At 40.4% G+C, this 17,204-nt stretch overlaps 1 protein-coding gene and 1 pseudogene across 1 annotated transcript in view; both read left to right on the top strand.

Moving 5' to 3' along the window:
• AVEN (apoptosis, caspase activation inhibitor) overlaps positions 1-17,204 on the top strand; it is a 167,782-nt gene that overhangs the window by 70,687 nt on the left and 79,891 nt on the right. The window lies entirely within an intron of this gene.
• On the top strand, positions 237-903 carry LOC102853406 (annotated as a pseudogene).

Below are 17,204 nucleotides of genomic sequence, written 5' to 3'. Positions count from 1 at the left end.
TCCACATTGGGAGACCATTATGGTATTTGATACCCCAGTGGCACAAGGTTCAGCATCACAGCAAACCCAGATTACCTCAGTACAGCAAATGAAAACCAGATTTGAACCTTATATATAAAAGTTAACATCTGCCCCGTAAGTGCCTGGTCCCGGCGGCGGCCGTGATGGCCGTGGGGCCGGGCGGCTGACTGAGGGGATAGGAGCGGCCCCGCGCCCAGGATCTTGACGGTCACCGCATGGCCACCTCTGCCGCCTCCTCCAAGCATTTCGAGAAGCTGCACGAGATCCATGAGGACCTGCAGGGGGTACCCGAGCGGCTGCTGGGGACGGGGACCGAAGAGAAGAAGTAGTTGATCAGAGATTTTTATGAAAAACAACAAGCAAATGAAACGCTGGCAGAGATGGAGGAAGAATTACGTTATGCACCCCTGTCTTTCCATAATCCCATGATGTCCAAACTTCGAACCTACCGGAAAGACCTTGCCAAACTGCATGAGGAAGTGAGAAGCACACCTTTGACAGCCACACCTGGGGGCCGAGACCTGAAATTCAGTACCTATGCTGTGTAGAATGAACTACAGTCTTAAAGGGCCTTTTTTCTGCAAGGCACTGACAGCTTGAACCTGGCCACCCAGAGTATTGAGCGTTCTCATCGGATTGCCACGGAGACTGACCAGATTGGCTCCGAAATCATAGAGGAGCTGGGAGAGCAACGGAGACTAGCTGGAACGTACCAAGAGCAGACTGGTAAACACAAATCAAAACTTGAGCAGAAGTCAGAAGATTCTCCGGTCAATGTCCAGAAAAGTGGTGACCAATAAACTGCGGCTTTCCGTTGTCATCTTACTGGAGCTCATCATCCTGGGATGCCTGGTTTATTACAAATTATTTCGCAAGCACTGAACTTCCTATAAAGAAGGATTTATGGACCAGAACTTTGACCCTCTGCCTGAATATTAGGAACATGGAGTAAACTGAGTTGCTGCTGTGGGCCAACAGTCTGAGGATGCACTTTACAGCCAAACTGGGAGGAGAGAGGGAAGATGGAGAACCACGTAAATGTGAAGGAACATCAACAAGACCAGAATGATATAACAAGGTAATAAATTCTATTTACGGTGTGTTTAAAAAAAAAAGTTACCATCTATTAACTTGGAGTTCAGTCTTCTACTGGAGCTCTGGTGGCGACGCAGTCCATACAGAGTTTTGCTGCTAACCCACAGGCCGTGTCTCTCCAGAAGTCCCAGTGCACTCGTAGGTCCTTAGGAGAAAGAGGGACCATCTCCTTCTCTGTGATTTACAGCCTCCTAAACCGCTGGAGGCTCAGCTTTCAGTTGGTTTCAGTGTGGTGGCAATGAGTCTTCTACTATTCTATCCATTAGCTGCAAAACAGTCTTCTTTACTTAGGGTTTTAAGTTTCAAACATACACTGTGTGGATTATTCTTTGTTACATGACCAAGGATGACATAAGAAGAAGTGATGTCTTTAACTTGTGTTGGAGAAGAGTACTGAATATCCTGGGGACTGCTAAGAGAGCAGATACGTCTTAAAGAAAGTGAAACTAGAGTGCTCCTTGGAAACAGGATGGTGACACTTGGTCTCACATACTTTGAACATACTTAGGTGGCCCACGCCAGTGCTTGGAGAAGAATATCATGCTTGGAAAGGTAGAGGGTCAGCGTAACAGAGGAAGACCTTTGACAAGACGGATTGACACACTGACTATAGCAGTGAGCTCATGAAATGGTGAGGATGACACAGGGTAGCTTGGAGTTTATTTTTTCTAAATTATTATACAAGTTTATTTACAAATTAGGATAGAGTATATTCCAGAACAGGTTGGAGTTTAGATCTGTTGTTCATAGGGTTACCGAGTCATAGTCGACTTATTGGCACACAACAGTAACAGCAGTCAGACCTTATAGCCTGTCATTGTATCCACAGACAGTCTATTTGTACTTCTTTTTTACAAATTCAAGGTTGTGGCAAGCACCAAGTCAGTCTATTATTGATGCTATTCTACCAGCATGTGGGACAGTTTTTTAGTGGCTAATAACAAAAGCAAGCTCACTTTGTTTCTCTGTCATATTTTTGTGATTCTCAAGTTTACATAATTCTTGTTATTGTAATGTTTACATGATTCTCTGTATTGTCTTAAGTGGGCTGGACCCTAATCTGGCATATTTATGAGTATGCTTGTGTGGGTTATTTAATCTGAAAATACCAGTTTCACTAACTTCCAGTTTTACAATAGCCCTAGTATAATGTGACCATTTATCATCTCACAATTTCCAAGGGTGCTTGGTGCAGGAATGGAATATTTGTGTATTACTCCTGTCACAACTTCCTCTTACATATAATCACACATAAATGTGTTCATTTGAATGTCAGTAAACATACAGTTCTGGGGAATATGCTTGCCTTCTTGGCATTGACCTCGGTGTGCATGTATGACTTTGCAGCTTGTATATCTCCTGGTGGAAATGGAAACTCCACATGTTTAATTAGAATCATGTTTTAATGATTTAGGTGTGGTTATTGTTGTGTGCTTCTGAGTTAGAAGCATAGGTAACCCTCCATGGGGTTGTCAGAAGCGGTAAGTTGCACAGGAGGAGATTGCCCATCCTTCTCCCACAGAGCAGCTGGTGGGTTCAAACCATGTGCCTTTGGTATTGCAGCACAGCATCTTACTGCCGCTGGGTCACCAGAGCTCCTTTTATATCTAAAGTTTATACCTAAACTTTCAAAATTGAGCAAATATTATTAAATAGTGTTTATTGTGAGTAGGACAGGGCTCAAATCTGTTGTTCATAGGGTCACTATGAGTCATACTCTAATCTGGCACCTAACAAAAACCTTGTCAAAGGGTTAAAAGTCCTCAGAACTTATTTTTATTCCATTATCTGCTCATCTAATGCTGCTCTTACTGGCCCGTGTCCTGATCTGATGACTTTCTAAATGTTCTAATATTTATGAGTGGGAGTCTGTTCAAACTAATACATAGGATACTGGATAATACTGCTTGTTAGGATTTACTTCCTTGTAGATTAATATAATCTTAGACTCAAGCCTGTAAAGACTAGATATTTTGGTCCTTCCCTTCTCTTTTCCTACGTCTAGAAAAGTATTTTCACTATGATGAACTGTTCCTCTATTGACATCAACTAGCTAGCCTGATAAAGAAATCTTTCTAACCACTTAGATAATGCAGTCTGTTACGATATAAATTATCATTAGCAAACTCTTTACTAAGGAAAAAAAATAAAATAATTTAGAACTGATTATCTGATTTTGTTGTAACACTGTTTTCAAGAATTTAATGAAAATATCCAGTACAGGGTTTTCATTGCTAGAAAAAGAAATAAGGTTTTAATAGGCCTATTAATTTGATGAGTATGCACTGATTTAAATAACTTCAAGGCAAAAACCATAAAAAAATGAGCCTATAAATGGAATTTTTAAAGGTTACCTTTCTTTTAGCAAAGGGAGGTAATGATTTATGATTCAGACTATATGAACTACTCATTGTGTGTAGTGTACCTGCCAAAAGAAGAGCATTTACAGGAAGTTGTATATTCTGGGTTTTTTTCCTCCCTAAGGAGTGGGTGGTGCATGCAAGTAAAAAGTAGGATCTGCCTAGAGAAGAAAAGGGAACGTTGAAAAATTGTGTAGTTATGGAAACCCAGCAATCAGCTCCACGCATTTGTTGAATGATAACAGACCTCTTTTCTTTCAGTACTGCATATTTACCATGATAATCTTAATTTAGAGTCCATAGTGACTATTTCCATAGCATTTTACTTTGACATACAAAGAATTTATAGTCAGCTTCATGTGAAAGGAAGAAGCAATTACAAATTATTATAGTATAATGAGAAACTTAGTGGGGCCCTTTTAGCCATAACTTCTACACAGTATTTGGATGGCGTGATGCACAAGAGATACTTATGGCTCATCATGAGAATTGAATAGCTTGTTGAAAATGGAAATAAGGGGTTGTTGTTAAGTGTTGCGTGTACTGAGTCGACTGTCACTCTTAGTGACTCTCTGAACAGACCTGAACCCTCACCTATCCTGTGCCATAGTCATCATTTCTGACACACTCGAGCCCATGGCTGATCTTCTCTCTCTTGCTGACCCTCTATCTTTTCAAGCATGATATCCCCTTCCAAGGAATCCCCCCTCCTAGCAACTTGCCCAAAATTTGAGAGATGAAGCTTTGCCATCCTTACCTTCCAGAAGCACTCTCACGGCACTTCTCCCAAGACATATCTGCTCATTCTTTTGGGAGTTCATCACATAATAAGTACTGTTCTCCAACACCACAACTCAAAGGCTTCAGTTCTTCTGTCATCCTTATCTTTGCCCAGCTCTGAGATGCATAGCAATTGATGGAAAAGACGATGACCTGGATCAGGTGTGCCTAGTCTTCAAACTAAAATCATTGCTCCTCAGTACTTTGGAGAAGTCCCTGACAGTAGACCTGCCAGATGCAGTACGTCTCCTGATCTCCTGCCTGCTGGTACCAAGGGTGTTGATTGTGGATCCAAGTAAGATGAAATCATCATTGACAGTTTGAATTTTTTCTTAATCTATCATGATGTTTCCTATTGGTAAGGATCTTTCTTTTCTTAATGTTAAGATGTGGTCCATATTGAAAGCTGTAGTCCTTGATCTTTTGCAGCAAACACTTTAGGTCCTCCTCACTTTGGGCAAGAATAGTTGCGTCATCTGCATAACACAGGTTGTTGATAAGTCTTCCTCCAATCCTGATGGTGCATTCCTCCTCACCGGGTCTCCAGCTTCACAAATTATTTGCTCCACATATAGATTGAATATGTATAGGGAAAGGATACAACTCTGAGGCACACTCTTGCTGATTTTAAACCATTTAGTATTCTCTTGTTCCATTTGGACAACAACAGTTTCTTGGTTTAAATATAGATTTTATAATAACACAATGAAGCGTTCTATGATTTCCTTTCTTCTCACTGTTAGCCATAGTTTGTTATGATCCACCCAGTAAAATTAGGCCCCAGGAATAGATGAGATACCAGTTGACATGTTTCAGCTAACAGATGCCACCTTGGATGTGCTCAACAGTCTGTGCCAGGAAATTTGGAGGACAGTTGCCTGGCTGGCTGACTTGAAGAGATCCATATTTGTTCCCATTCCCAAGAAAGGTGATCCAACAGAATGTGGAAATTATTAAACAATGTAATTAGTATCACATGCAATGAAAATATTTCTGAATACCATAAAAATGGCTAGAACAATAAGAACTGTCAGAAGTTCTAGCTGAATTAAGAACAAGTCATGGCACTAGGGATATCATTACAGATGTCAGATAAATCCTGGCTGAAAGCAGAAAATATCAGAAGAATGTCAGTGTTTTTATTGCGGGATTTTTCCAAGTAAGGTATATGGAATCCTAATGAGGTGATTGGTCAGTTTTGCCCTCTCACTAGGTTTAAAATGGGCTGTCCTAGAAATGGGAAGAAGAGAAATTCACTGCCCTCAAAAAAGAAATGCTGAGAGTAAAATGTGTCCTATGGACTCTGGGTCTTTGCAATGGAAGCCTCCTGAACTTCTGAGAGAGGGAGTTGTAACATGGGGACAGCAAGAGACCATGATCCAGCAGTGACAGGTTGATAGTGACACAAGATAGCAGGAACTAGGAGCCAGGTGAGAGACCCCATGGTGAGGCTTGCAGACCTAAAAGCCACAACTTTTGCTTCAGAAGGCCATAAGTAGGGTTTTATTACAGGGCCCTGAACAAGGCGCAATTGCAGAGGGTGAGAAGAAGCAGTGCTAAGAACTGTGTCTTGAATTGTTCCTGTTATTTTGGAGTCATTCTTGATCCAAAGTTGTGTTCTGTGGCTTCTTTAATAAACCACTTCACTCATAAACCACTGAGTATAGTTTGTGAGTTCTGTGAGACATTGAAGTGAATTACGGTTCTAAAAGACCAGAAGGAAATTTGTATGTAATCTTAACACTGAAAGGAAACTCTGGTGACCTAGACCATAACATGTTGCACTGCTAACCCAAAGTCTGCATCTGTTCGGTGGTTTACCTACCAGAGGCTCTGCAGTCCAAAGATAGACACTCTCCTTCCATGTGATAAGCAGCCCACTAACCTGCTGGGGGGTCAGCTATGGGTTGGTTCTGACTCAACAGTAATGGGAGAAAGTACGGAGAAGAAAGAAAAGAATTGATATTACAGAACATAGGGTAGGATAGGAGCTGGACATTTGAGAAATCTTTAATAGATTTCTTATAGGAAGAAATGATATATATATGTATCTATATCTCAAATTATTCGACATATATATATTTTTTTTAAATTTTTGTGTGCGTGTACCGTCAAATCACATCTGACTGGTACAGGAGGAGATTGTCCCTCCTTCCCCGGCAGAGCATCTGGTGGATGACATATATATTTTTGTGTATACAAATAGATACTTAGAATTAATTTTAATTATTCGGCATAGCCACAGCAAAACATACACCAATTCAGCAAATTCTGAATTTGTAATTCAGTGCCATTGATTAAAGTTTTGCAAGCATTCTCACCCTCCTTTTCTAAATTTTGTTCCTTCCTCATTAGCATAAACTCATTGCTCCCTAAGTTTTTCCTAGTTAGTCTTTCAATTTGCTGTTGTCAGTTTGATTTCATATAGGTGGTACTTAAGAGAATACAATGCTGAAGGCAGACAGTGTCTGTTGTAGTTTTTGTTTTATGTGCTGTAGAGTCAACTGTGACTCATAGCAACCCTATGCACAGACTCTAAGCCCTGCTCTATTCTGAGCCAGTCTTACTGTTTCTGACACACTCACCCTCATTACCCCACTTAATGTATCAATCCATCTCATCCAGGGTCATCTCCTGAATGGTCCCTCCACTCTTCAAAGGATGATGTCCTTCTCCAAGGACTGTTCTCTCTTGGCAGTGTGGCCAGAGTATGTGAAGACAGAGCCTCAGATCCTAGCCTCCAGGGAGAAACTTGGTTTCATGCTCTCCAGGACAGACTTATTCTCTTGGTAATCCATATTATGTTCAGTAATCTTCTCCAGCACCACAACTGAAGGCATCAATAATTCTTCTGTCATCTTTGGTCATTGTTCAACTCTCTAATACATAATAAGTAATTGTGAACACCGTGACCTGAATCAGGTGCACTTTAATCTCTAGACTGACAATTTTGCTCCTTAGCACTCTGGAGAGGTCCCTGAGAGCAGATATTCCTAATGCAATTTTTGATTTCCTGACTGCTAGTGTCAAGAGTGTTGATTGTGGAACCAAGCAAGCTGAAATTGTTAACAATCTCAATCTCCTTTCCATCTATCATGGTGCTGCCAGTTGCCCCGGTGGTAACAATCTTCGTTTTATTGATTCTTCTCTTCAGTCCATATTGCAGACTACAAATCTTAACCCTTTCAAGCAAATACTTGAGGCCCTCCTCAGTTTCAGCAAGAAAGGTTGTGTCAACTGCATAATGTAGGCTGCTGCTGAGCCTTCTTGCAATGCTGATGTCCTATTCCTCGTCATAAAGTCCAGCTTCCTGAATGATCTGTTCTGCATGTAGGCTGAAAATGTATGGAGACAGGACACATTACTGATATATGTCTTTCCTGATTTTGAACCATTCAGTGCTCCCTTGCTCTGTTCCGAGGACTGCTTCCTGGTTCAAGTATAGGTTTCACATGATCACAGTCAAGTGCTCTGGGATTCCCATTCTCAAGATTAGCCACAATTTGTTGTGATCCACACAGTCAATGAAACAGATAGACATTCCTCTGGTATTTTCTGCTTTCAGCCAAGATGATCTGACATTGGCAGTGATGTTTCTAAACCCAGCTTGTATTTCTGGTAGTTCTTTGGCACTGTACTGTTCTGGTCATTTTTGGATGAATTTCAGCAGGATTTTGCTTGTGTTATGATATTAGTGATATTGTTGTTAGGTGCTGCTGAGTCGAATACACCTCATAGAAACCCTATGAATAAAAGATCTGAACCCTGTTTCTAGGAGGGGCTATTCCTTGGAGAGGAATATGATGTTAGGAAGATGGTAGAGGATTGGTGAAGAAGAGGAAGATCTTCAACCAGATGGATTGAAATAATGACTGCTGCACTGGGCACTGGTGGGTCAGGAAGTGTGAGGATGGCACAGAGTACTACAGGGTTCTGATATTTTGATATTATTGGTATTGTTTAATAATTTCTACACTCTGCCAAATTGCCTTTTATTATTTTTTTGAATGGGAATAAATATCGATCTTTTCCAGTCTGTTGACCAGGTAGTTGTCCTCTAGATTTCTTGGTTTTTTGGCACAGCCTAGTGAGCATGTCCAGGGCTACAGCTGTCTGTTGAAATATGGCAATTGATATTTAATCAATTCCTGGGGCCGTGTTTTTGCCAATTCCTTCAGATCAGCTTGAACTTCCTCCTTCATCACCATTGCCTCTTGCACATAAGTTGTTCCATGAAATTCTTCGGTGTCAGCTAATTCTTTTTGGTACAGTGAACCAGTGTAGTCCTTCCATCTTCTCTTGATGCTTCCTGGGTCATTCAGTATTCTGCTCATAGCATCTTTGAGTATTACACCTCAAAGCTTTAATTTGTTGTTCAGTTCCTTCAGCTCAAGAAATGCCAAGTCAGTTAATCCCTTTTGAATGTCAGACTCCAGCTCTTTGCATATTTCATTAAAATGCTTTGCTTTGCCTTCCCAAGCTATCCTTTGAAATCTTCAGTTCCTTAACGTCTTGATTTCTTCTCTTTGCTTTGGCTTCTCAGCACTGTAGTGCAATATTCAGAGTCTCTTCTGACATCCATCTTGGTCATCTTCGTTTGTCTTTGTGATGACCTTTTGCTTTCTTCCTGGATGATATTCTTGATATTGTCCCACAGCTCTTCTGGCTTTTGCTCATTAGTGTTCAAGGCCTCAAACGTGTTCTGAGATGTTTTTTAAATTCAGGTGGGATAGAGTCAAGATCAAATTTTGGTTCTTGTGGATTTAGTTTAATTTTCTTTAGTTTCAATTAGAACTTGCATGTGCATAGTTGATGGTCTGTTCCACAATCACTATCTGCCTTAGTTTTCATAGCTGATACTGAGCTTCTTTGTTGATTCTTTCCATAGATGTAATCTAATTCCTGTGCAGACCATCAGGAAAGGTCCATGTGTATAGTCATTCTGTTTCTTATAAAAGGTATTTGCAAATGAATAAATAATTGTACAGCATTCTGTCATTTTATCTCCAGCCTCATTTCTGTTAGTTTAGCTAAGTTATTGTTTCATTTTAATAAAACTTCAGGGATCTTTTTGGGTCAAGGTTTAAAGATTATTTCAGGGAAGTAGTTTCAGGGATTCTCTTGTCCTCTAAGCCACCAAAAAGTCTAGAGGCTATGATAAAAAAAAAAAATAGAAATTCCGGTCTACATTTCCCCTCATTTGATTAGGATTCTTTTGCAGAGTCTTTGATCAGAATTTTACATAACTGTAGCTGGCCAGACATCCTTTGGTTCTGCTGGTGGGGTGTGTGGGGTGTGGTGGCTGTTCTGGAAAGCCTTTCACATATTCCTTTTACTACATTGTGATACATTGTGATAGATTGAAACAAAGTATTAGACCAAAGATCAGCTGGTGTAGAGCAGCTTGTGCATCTAGTGCAGGAGTTAGCAATGGTCTAGAAGGTGAGGAGACAGCACTAGAGGGTAAGACATGAAGAGCAGTGTCCCTTTGGGTTCTGTGAGGAGTCAGTGGACCAGGATGAAAGGGGCAATGAGATGACCACCAGCATTATTGTGTAACAGCTGGATGTGCCCTCTGGGACTGAGTTTCTGGGTCAGGGGAATTATGGTCTAGGGGAAAATCAAGATCAGTTGATATAACATAGTCTTGAAAGACACTGCACATGGTCATAGTTTTAAAAGTCTATGAGCAGTCCCCAAAGGTACAACTCACTATAATCTTTGTGTGAAACCATGAAGAAGGGAGAGCAGCAAAAATGGATAGACAGTTAATCCAGGACACTAATGGACCAAAGAACCTCAGCTTCCACAACCCAGAGGCCAGGAGGCAGTGCTACTCACCACTCTAAAAGAGAAAGACATTATGTGGAGTGATAGATCTCAGTCACAAAAGGATAAATACTGCATAACACTGCTAGTACAAACTAGGACTGACTTGGAGGGTTGGGGGGAGAATAGGAAAAGAGTGGCTAGACAATCAACATTGAAACAGGTGAGGGGAAGAAGTGTCTGAAAGGAATATATTAGACTTTTTATTTATGACAATCTGGAACAAGAGGTATGTGGCGAAGTGGACTGAGCAGGAGGAGGGAAGAAAATGTACAACAATGAATGACTAAAAAGAAATGTAAAAAAAATCTTAAGCCAGTTGTTTGATAAAACCATGACCCTAAACTTCCATCCCAAGCTTCTAAATCCCATTTTTTGGTAGAGACTTTTGATTGTACATAAGCAGCTCCAGGAGCTACTCGTGTGTGTGTGTGTGTGTGTGTGTGTGTGTGTGTGTGTAAGTGTGTGCCCTTCATTATTGTAATTATATGAATAACACAACTTTTAGCAAATATTTTTCAGCTGTACAACTTATTGACAGCAGTTGGATTATTCAACCGGCCGACCTATCATGTGTACTGGTGATTTCTTCCTTCGTTGTAAATGGAAACTCTATAACCAAAATCCCCTCTCTCTCCTCCATCTTCTGCCCCAGTAGCAACTAATAGGCCTTTTTCCCTGTACATTTACCCTATCTTGCCTTTTTTCAAATAAGTGCGTTCTTAAAATATTTGTAAGATCTTTTGTGATTGACTCATTTCACCCAACCTGTCTTCTAGCTATGTATTGTAGCATGTGTCAGCCCTTCATTTGGAAGAGACTATTCTTTATGCAAAGTCTTTTAGAGTTATGGATGACCACTTAAAATTATGTTACTTGTGCTCATATTCTTATAGAATCCCTCTTTGTCTAGAACTCCATTTTTACATGGTTTAAACTGGAGGTGAAATTGTTATTGTTCTTAGGTGCTGTTGAGTTGACTACCACGCATGTTCACTCTGTGAACACATCTGAACTTCGCCCTATCCTGTGCTGTCCTCACCATCCATGATGTCAGTCTATCTTGCTCAAGGTCATCTTCTCTTTTCTGACTCTTTACTTTTCCAAGCATGATGTATTTTACCAAGAGCTAGCCCCTCTTAACATACTTAAAGGGTATGCAATGAAGTTTCATCATCTTTGCCTCTAAGTAATACCCTGATTGCTTGTCCTCCAAGACAGGGTTGTTTTTTCTTCTGGAAGGCAAATGGATGCTCAGTACTTTTCTTCAGCATCACAATTCCAAGGCATTAATTCTTGTCACCCCTATTAATTGTCCAGCTTTTATTGAAAATACCATTGCTTGGATCAGGCACACTTTAGCCTTTGAGCTGACATCATTGCTCTTTAGCATGTTGGAGAGGTTCTAAACTATGTTTAGGGACTACTAAAGTGGTCCTTTGCCCCAGTCAGATTCATAGTAACATTGGTGTGATGTTTTACTCTTCTGTTGGGTCACAGGATGCTGTCCTAGATAAGGTTCTTATTCCCAAGATGTCATTTTCTCAACATTGTGACATGGATCTGCTCGTTCCTAGAAGACTAGAAAGCTACGGGGAGATCTGAGAAAGATGGAGGAAAGGGATTTACAAAACTATGGAAAGATCTTTGTCAACTTTTTCTTTTGCTTCAGGCATTTAAACTATGCTCTATTGGGATAATTTTGTAATCTGTTAGTCAAGATCCTATTCCATTTACACGATTCCATTGGTCTCAAGGAAAAAGATTGATTTGTAACACTGATGACAGAAAAGGCTGGATGGTTTGTTGTTAACAACAGTTACGCCATTTATAACAAAGCGTACTTTCATTCACCAACCTGTAATTAACTTTTAATTCCCTTCGCTAGTAGCTTAATGCCATATGCTCCTATTCATTTGGAATGAATTTTCCTTCTCAGATATATAAAGTTTAAACTGATCTGCTGAATTGCGCAGTTATGGACACTATGTTCCCCATTTATCACCTGCTGCTAATCTTTAACAGTAAAATGAAATTGACATTTGTCAAAGGATGTTTTGCTATATCTTTGAAAAGGGTAGTAAAGAGTAATTAATCACTGTAATGACTCCCCCCCTTTTCTCATTTTCTGTGTAAATTTAGGTTACTTGATCAAATAGATTTTAATTTTGTAGTGATGGTAGAGAGTACTTGCTTTCGATTAATGTTGTTTTTTTTTTAAAAAAAAAACAACACAAAACACCCCACTCCACAAAACCCCTAGTGACTGATGCATTTCCAAGTTTAGCAGCCTTGAAATATGTGCTTTTACTTCTATAGCTCACAAGGTCTCCAGCAGCACCATTCCTATGAAGTGTTTGTTTTTATTTCCTTGACCCAGAAGTTGGCTCCAGTTCTGTCTATTGAAAAATTGGCTACGTCTATGAGACTAGAGCTTCATCTCCTTGAAATCACCCCTCAAAATGTGAAGTCGGGAAGCTGCCGTTTGAGTTTCTAGATTTCCTAGGCGACTGAGATGAACACTCTTGTGCCTCAGCAGCTCATGGTCAACAGTGATTTGAGAAGGAATCACATGCGCGTGGGGAAGCAGTGTTAAAGAGTAACCACAGGCGGACGGGCTAAGGTGACAAGCCATACGCATTTTATGTGCTGAGCGTAATTGATGCTGCTGGGCCAGGCCCCTCACTCTATAATTCCATGGTTCATAAAGTCCCACCAAAAACTTTTCAATAAGCAGAAAACATCGAATGTAGTAACTCTGGGAATCTAGTAAGTCAGACACTTGATGCTGTTCTACATGGTAGTCTCTTTGAGTTAAAAGATGCTTTCTTGATAGCATTGCTATTGAAAGGATACCATCTGACATGAGTTTGGAAGCATTTTAGTAATTGTTCCATAGTAATTCATAACTAATATTATTTATGTTTATATTAGGGCAGAAAATAAGGAGTTCTGCTCCATTACGTTGTTCTTTATGAGGACAGTTGGACTTTGGAGATGCAGCTGGACCTCTTTTAGGGCCCAGTTGTCATTGCATGAAAGACTCTATCTGGAGCAACTTCTAACTAACCAGTGAACATTGGTGTCTCTGAGAAGGTTGGTTGAATCCTCTCATGTGTCAGTTTCAGGTTCGTGCAGTGGTCAGTGTGGCCTGCTCCTCACATCCCTGCCCTGCGTGGGCACAGGGGTTATTTTTCTCTCTGTCCCTAGTTACTTGCTTCTTGGAAAGCGTACTGTCTTGTCAATTAGCTTCAGCCTCTGTATGCCTTCATACTGCATTTTCATCTTTAGATCTGTTCACAGCAGAACTTCCTAGGATTTCTGTAGGCTACCTTTCCAGCCTATGGCTATGACTGTGTACACTTTAGGCAGATGTCTGCCTTTTATTTTGCTGCCCTGGTTGTTGTTGTGAAATGTAGGAAAATCTCTCAAATTTTTTTTTGTGTGTGTGTGAGTTAATAAGAACTTTGTAGCCAGTTTTTCAATAGACAGAACTGGAGCCAACTTCCAGGTCAAGGAAATAAAAACTTTGAATTAGAACTCAGTCATCAGTTTGTTCATGTCCCTGTTGGAGTAGCTTTTGAGGAGTTTTATGTGAAACTTTTCAATAATAACATTTGGCTGCATTACTGGCCAAAAAGGGCCTTCCTTTTTGATTAGACACAGCAGAGAAAGGGCTCTTCAGCTTCACAGTTTGACTCATTTTGTGGTTAGAAGGTTGAGTCACAACTTTATTCTGCCTCTCTGCCTTTCAGATCTTGTTTCTTACTCACACTTCACCATCAGGCGTGGTGGGAATGCACAGCGAACCCTCCAGGCTGTACAGCTGCGTCCTGATTGGGGGTGAGGTGGCACACTGGGGGATGTGGAACATTCCTGAAAGCTCTGCCTCAACATGACAGTTACCAACTCCAAAGATACATCCCACTGAACCCAGGCTGAACATATCTCAAACACCCCTCAATCGGACCTTCCCTTCAAAAGACCTTGGGCCACGCCAAATCTACCCTACTGAAACCAAAGTGTGAAAGTGGAGTGTAAGGAATGGTTTCAAGAGATTTCACTTAAGAAATCATGGCAAATGCTACAAAAGGTTTGATGCTGTGAATAATTTTCCAGGGCCTCCTGGGGCCTTGACAGTGAGGAATTGGATCGGGTGGGTGGAGGGATGATGTGGGGTGGGTTATGCAAGTTGGGAGCCCTGAAGTTAAGTTTCATTGCTGTAAACGGTCCTCTGGTGAAAATTTCTTTTGACAGAAACAGATCTGACTGTGATGTTGGAGTGTGTGAGGAGCAGTGCCAATAGAGTGTCTTATCCATTGAATCTGCACTGGAGAATTTGCTGATGTAACTCAGTGTGTGTGACATTATTGAGCATAATGGCAAACATTGGGTTAGCACTATCCTTGTGCCAGCCACTGTGAGAAGCACTTTTCAGATTAGCTCATTTAAGCTGCATAACAACCCTTGGAGGTGTTTCTCACCCCACCTCCCCCAAAGAGGAGAAATCTGAGGCACAGAAATTTAAAAATAACCTGCTATAGCCGGTAAGGAGTAGAGCTGGCATTAAAATTCAGCCTCCACCGTCGGTGTCCTTAACCCACACTGGAGTGCCTCTCGACTATTGATAGAGTGACTGTGGTCCTGACCTGTTGTATGAGGCCGGGAAGGAATCTTTCTGGAATATCTAGTGTCAATGACTTTTGTCTTTGATAGGCTAGGAAGACTATGAAAAGGAAAATGACTTTTAGAAGAGCAGCTAAAATGAAGTGATAGAGTTGCAGAGAAAACACGAGGGATTGAAACAGGGATGGTTTCAAGCCAAGGACAGGGCAGGTTTTTGAATAACTGATTAAGTGTGTTTTGTTTTCTAGATTTTGAAAAAAAGTTTTTTTTCACCTTTTAATGTCTTTCAAACACAAAACTAAAACGTATTGTTGTTGAGTTGGAAGTAACTCATAGGTGACCCTGTGGGAGGCTTCTGAGGTTTGTAATGACACAGGAGATTGCTGTACTTACCTCTTGGAGCCACTGGAGAATTCAGGCCCCCCAGAGAGTCCCTGCCTTTGGATTAGCAGTGCCACCCCTAACTACTGTGCCACAAGAGCTCCCTTTGAATGCCTTTGTTGTTGTTGTTGTTGTTGTTGTTAAGTACTGTCAACTCAAGTGTGACCTTATGAACAGCAGATCTGAACTCTGTCTTGGCCGGCACCATCTTCATCATCTCTGACATAAAGCTCTTCATCATATCTTGAGCCCATTGCTGTAATTACTGTGTCATTATCTCACTGAGTCACTATCTCTTTGAGGGTCTTTCTCTCCTTTCTTTGGGGTTTGTGACTCTCCATCTTTCCAGGTATGATGTCCCCCTCCAAGGAATAGCCATTCCTAACAGTAAGTATGTGCTATGAAGCTTCACCATCCTTGCCTCTAAGGAGAGTTCTGGCTACACTTTGTCTAAGAAATATCCATTCTTTTGTCAGTCTATGGGATATTCAGCACTCTTCTCCAACACTAAAACTCAAAGACATGTATTCTTCTGTAATTTTAGAACTATACATAGATGATGTGTTAGTGTGTTTTCCACCTAAAAAGCTGTTTTTAAACTGATAATATGATGAACAAATGAGACTGATGCCCTGGGAAAACAGCACGTACAGGATTGATCCAAGAAGAATAAGGTTCAGTATCTTTATTTACTGAAAGAATAATTAAGAGGAAATAAATGACTGGGGAGAAACCTGAGGTACAGAGATTTAAAAATATCTTGCTACAGTCCGTAAGCTTTGAGGCACAAGACTGTTTTCTTCTTTTCATATTGTAAGTATATAGATAACAAGATAGTTGCCATTTCAACAATCTTCACATGTCCAGTTACATGAAGGAAGGCTTTCTTGATAATATTAGAACAGAACACCAAAAAGCAGCATAGAACTTCAGTCTCTGAGGGTATATAAAATATAACGTAGATATTTCCATCTCCAATACGTTAAAGCTTGAATCCTATCCATGATTTGGAATAACACTTCACTTAGGTGAGACTCTGCATATAAATCAAATATGCTGTGGTACCTTCCTTGAGAAAAATCTCCTTAATTATGCACCTCATGCACTGCCATTTCACTATTAAATATTATCCAGCCCTCACCTTTGCTTATGTGCAGGAATTGCCCTTAAATATCTCATGCAATTAACTGTCGTTAATTTACACACGCTCATAAAAGCACTTGGGATGCTGGCAGGCAGAGTGTCAGTACTGCCCCTGGGGCTTGAGGGAAATAGATGGCAGTGGAGCAGCAGGCTGTTGTTTTCACCCTTTCCTCATCACTCTGGATAACCACACTAGGCTTGTGTGAGCTTCAAAGACTTCTTTAATTGCCATGTTCACCTTAATACTATTGTGTGTCTTCAAGCTAGCACTGGTTTTGGTTTTAAAGAGAAAAAAGTAGGCGGCAGAAGGGAGATTTGAGGTAGATTTCTCCATAATATCAGTAATACCAATCGTTTATCCTTCTGTCATGTGGTAGCAATTTTGCTGTTAGGATGAGATAGAATGATACTATTTTTTTTGTAATTGTTATAGAGAGTAATAGGGAGAAAGACTCGAGGGGCTTATCTGACCTCATCATTGAGTCAGAAAAAAAAGAGAAAATAGAGGAAAAGTTCATTTTCCATCAAACTAATTTTAATATTGGTAAGTAAATAGTTGTTTAAAGCAAAGTTTTTATATTACTGAAGTGCTTGCAGACAAGGCAGAGTTTTACAAATACATTTAGTTGTGGTTAGTTATGAAATTTATAATGTAAGCCTAATACACAATTTCTAAGAAACATAATGAATTGCATATATTTTCCCTTTAATTCAGAGTATAATGTATTGCTTCCTTCAAATAATGTTACTAATTATGAACACATGATAGTTAAATGAAATAATGAAATTCTATGTTGTTGTTATGTGCCGTCGAGTCGTTTCCGACTCATAGCGACCCTATGCACAAGAGCCCTAAACGCTGCTCTATCCTGCACCAACCACACTGCCTCTGACACACCCATCCCGATTACCCCAGTCACCGAATCAATCCATCTCATAGAGGGTCTTCCTCTCCTGCGCTGTCCCTCC

The sequence above is a fragment of the Elephantulus edwardii genome, unplaced genomic scaffold, assembly GCF_000299155.1.
Source record: "Elephantulus edwardii isolate Elephantulus edwardi_28Jun2011 unplaced genomic scaffold, EleEdw1.0 scaffold00026, whole genome shotgun sequence".
In the NCBI taxonomy this organism is placed as follows: domain Eukaryota; kingdom Metazoa; phylum Chordata; class Mammalia; order Macroscelidea; family Macroscelididae; genus Elephantulus; species Elephantulus edwardii.
The sequence above is the reverse complement of the archived record's forward strand: the minus strand, read 5'-3'. Positions and strand labels throughout refer to the sequence as shown.